Source organism: Crinia signifera, chromosome 2, assembly GCF_055691185.1.
Source record: "Crinia signifera chromosome 2, ASM5569118v1, whole genome shotgun sequence".
Lineage (NCBI taxonomy): Eukaryota > Metazoa > Chordata > Amphibia > Anura > Myobatrachidae > Crinia > Crinia signifera.
This window is the reverse complement of record NC_139218.1, coordinates 15,075,903-15,080,276: the sequence shown is the minus strand read 5'-3', so window position 1 is coordinate 15,080,276 and position 4,374 is coordinate 15,075,903.

The following is a 4,374-nucleotide window of genomic DNA, read 5'->3' as shown; positions in this document are numbered from 1 at the left end:
ATGGGGAGCAGGGGGTGTAGAGTGGGGTGGCTGAGGCAGGGGGTGTGTGATGGGGAGCAGGGGGCATAAAGTGGGGTGGCTGAGGCAGGGGGTGTGTGATGGGAAGCAGGGGGCATATAGTAGGGTGGCTGAGGCAGGGGGTGTGTGATGGGCAGCAGGGGGTATATAGTGGGGTGGCTGAGGCAGGGGGTGTGTGATGGGGAGCAGGGGGCATAGAGTGGGGTGGCTGAGGCAGGGGGTGTGATGGGTAGCAGGGGGCATAGAGTGGGGTGGCTGAGGCAGGGGGTGTGTGATTGGTAGCAGGAGGCATAGAGTGGGGTGGTTGAGGCAGGGGGTGTGTGATGGGTAGCAGGGGGCATAGAGTGGGGTGGCTGAGGCAGGGGGTGTGTGATGGGGAGCAAGGGGTATAGAGCGGGGTGCTGTCTCCCCATCCCGACAGTCATTAGCCCGACGTCGGGATCCCGACTGGCCGGACTCAGAGGAGCAGAGGGTGCAGCACACCGCTGTTGTTACAGCTCCTTCTGGGTGATTATAAAACTGTTCATAGAATGTGAACCGCGTCAGCTGTACTAAGCTTTTGTGAATGGAAAATATGTGTTAAAAAAGTGTTAAATGTGTCCAACTTTCTAAAGAGCAGACATGTGGCGTTGCCCATAGCAACTAATCTAGTATATGGTTAAAGCCTTGCTCAGCCAAAAGATTTTCTTGAGAACTGTAATTCACTGGAACAGTCTATTATCTATCATACAGGATGCTGCTGTAACACCGTATTAACAACGTGCACATGCCAAGCCTCATGTCCAAATACATAGTTACATTATGAAAACGACGAAACGACAGATTCTGCAATGTACTTTCACTATGAGCTGTGACGGTTTTACCTTCACTTTGAGCTGTGACAGTTGTTGGCCCACAACCTCTCCACCCATACCCCAGTCCCTACCTGCTCCTACCTCCAATAAGTCTTTACAGTTCTTTCTCTCTTTCTCCATATCCAGCAAGTTGGAAACCGATCAGTGTCCCTGCAAAAGTGGCTTTCACTTTCTGTTTCAACATCTTTTAGCACGCAAAAAAGTCATTTGGTCTGTCGAGTGGCCTCTAGCGGTCACTGGCAGTACTTCACCTCATAGAGGTGAGGAGAAGTTAGCCTTTTATATATAGACCCTTATTCTGGTTCACTTGTAAATTTACTAAAGCTTACCAGTCCCAGTTGTAGTCCACGTGGCTGTATGTACCAAAAAGTCCTAAAATTTTTTTTTTTAAAGTTCTAAAAAACTCATGTTGACCTTTTCAGTTTATGACCATAGTCATGTCGACATTTTACTTGTGTTGACATTTTTTTCAATGTGGAATTGACACGTGCATGCTGACCTTTAGTCTGTGTTGACCTATTAGAATTTGAATTTGATTTGAATTTGACGGCAGATGAGAACCGCTTGGCCCATCTAGTCTGCCCCTTTTTTTAAACATGTTACCTTAAACCATATTTGATCCTTATTTCTTTGTAAGGATATCAATATGCCTATCCCAAGAATGTTTAAATTGTACTACTGTATTTGCATCTACCACCTCTGATGGGAGGCTATTCCACTTATCTACTACTCTTTCTGTGAAAAAATTCTTCCTCGCATTTCCCCTGAATCTTCCTTCCTCTAGTGTCAGTGCATGTCCTTGTGTTCTGTTGCTCCTCTTCCTGTGACTAATGTCTCCCACCTGTACCTTCCTCCCACTTGTGTCAGTGCATGTCCTCGTGTTCTGCTGCTCCTCTTCCTGTGAAGAATGTCTCCCACCTGTACCTTCCTCCCTCTAGTTTCAGTGCATGTCCTCGTGTTCTGTTGATCCTCTTCCTGTGAAGAATGTCTCCCACCTGTACCTTCCTCCCTCTAGTATCAGTGCATGTCCTCGTGTTCTGCTGCTCCTCTTCCTGTGACTAATGTCTCCCACCTGTACCTTCCTCCCTCTAGTTTCAGTGCATGTCCTCGTGTTCTGCTGCTCCTCTTCCTGTGAAGAATGTCTCCCACCTGCACCTTCCTCCCTCTAGTGTCAGTGCATGTCCTCGTGTTCTGCTGCTCCTCTTCCTGTGAAGAATGTCTCCCACCTGTACCTTCCTCCCTCTAGTGTCAGTGCATGTCCTCGTGTTCTGTTGCTCCTCTTCCTGTAAAGAATGTCTCCCACCTGTACCTTCCTCCCTCTAGTGTCAGTGCATGTCCTCGTGTTCTGCTGCTCCTCTTCCTGTGAAGAATGTCTCCCACCTGTACCTTGTTAAAGCCCTTTATATATTTGAAAGTTTCTATCATGTCCCCCCTTTCCCTTCTCTGCTCTAAACTATACATATTAAGATCTTTTAGTCTTTCCTGGTACGTTTTGTGATGTAGGCCATGCACCATTTTAGTTGCTCTTCTTTGTACAGTCTCTAATGTATTTATATCATTCTGGAGATATGGCCTCCAGAACTGAACACAATACTCTAGGTGAGGTTGTACCAATGACCTATACAGTGGCATTATTACTTCTTTCTTTCTACTGCTGATACCTCTCCCTATGCAACCAAGCATCTGACTTGCCTTCTTCATTGCTTTGTTACATTGCCTACCTGCTTTTAAGTCCCCTGAAATAGTGACACCTAGATCCCTCTCTTCCTCAGTAGTTTCCATTATATTCCACCTATTGTGTATCAATCAATCTTTTGGCGTCGCCATATTGACTGTCTACCTAGACACTGAAGACAGTGGCGCAAGTTCGTCCCAGTAGCCCGAAGGCAAGATAAATATTGGTGCTCCCAAAATAGCAATCTGTAAGGTGTCTGTCTGCAGTAAGACAGGTCATGGGTTCCAATACAGGTTGTGACACTTGCAAAAATGATGTCATGGAGGTGGAGTCAGCCACAGAAGCATAATAGACGGCTTTCAATTAACTGATTCAAACTGGCAGGGGAGGAGAGGTGCCCCCTTGGGAGCAGAAGCCCGGCGGCCGATTGCCATTGCCTCCCAGAGTTACGCCTCTGACTGAAGACCTTTCAACAGCTTCCCTTAGTGCATACTTGCCTACCCTCCTGGAATGGCTGGGAGGCTCCCAAAAATTGGGTGCCCTCCTAGTCCCCAGAAGGGGGCCAGCCTCCCGCATGCCCCAGGTCTCCCCCCTGATTCTTTCTACACCGCAGGTAAAATCCAGTGTGGAGGAGCTAAAATAATCCACATTTAGCCCCGCCTCCTCTGCATAAGGCTGCTAATCGCTGGATTTTTTTGCAATGGGGTGGGGCTTGATGGTGTAGGGCTCCATCCCGCCCCCATAATGGCAGCTGAAAGTATCCTCTCCGGGCTTCTCCAGGAGAGGAGACATCAAATATCGGCAATTATTCCCTAGTGACACGAGCAGCAGGAGGTTTGAGCAGCGCTGCTACGGCGCCGCCGCAGCAGTGTCCCGCGCCCTTAGAATCAGCCTGCGCCACGGCACTAGCCCCCATAATTAATTAATTGCCGCGGTCCGGGCACTTCCGCCCGGCGAGCTCCAGGCAGCAGGGGTGAAGTCTGGCCACGTCGCCCGGCGGTTGCCCAGACAGCGGCAACTAATTAATTAATTATGGGGGCTGGTGCCGTGGCACAGGCTGATTGGCCAGCACATCCCTTTTAAGGGAGCTGGTTCAGCACAGCCCCGCCGGTGATATTGTTTCCTCACAGAGGGCCTGCTGCTCTCTGCTCTCCCGGTCTCTGCAGTACAACTGCCGTGCACCGTGCCCGTGCCGTACCTTTCTACCTGCTGTTGTTCCAGCCGTGCACCGTCCCTGTGCCGATACCGTCCAGCCGGGGTCAGCTGTGTTCCAGCTGCCATATTGCTGCGGTCGTTCCTTTATCTGGAATTTCCCTTGGTCAGCGATTCTTCCATCTGGTCCTGCCAAGACACTCCAGACATGCACTGCACTATCTGTTGCCGCTGGAGGTTCCGGTTATGTAAGTGCTCCAGTGGAGTCCGGTTATTAGACAGGGTGTTCTTTTCAGTTAGGCCCTTGTAGTCAGATTTTCCTTTTGGTCCGGTCCCTGACAGTCGCTGTGGGCTAGTCCCAACATAAAACCTGGTTGCATCGGGGTTGGAGCGGGCTTAACTCGCTCCTTCGAACGCGGCGACTAAAGGAGAAGCCTAGCACCTTGCAGCCTGCGGTCACTTGCCCGGGACGGCCAACAGTTAGTGTAGGGCTTCGCCGTGGCCGATCTAAACAGTGGTCCCGGCTGAGGGCTCAGCCCACCACCATCGCTCCATACACCCACGCAGGTTACGGGAGGTTCTTTCTTTCTGCCAAAATTATTCTTTTTGAGGTTTATTAAATAAACTATTGATTCATTCTTATGGCACTTACAGTATGTGTCATTCTTTTAGATA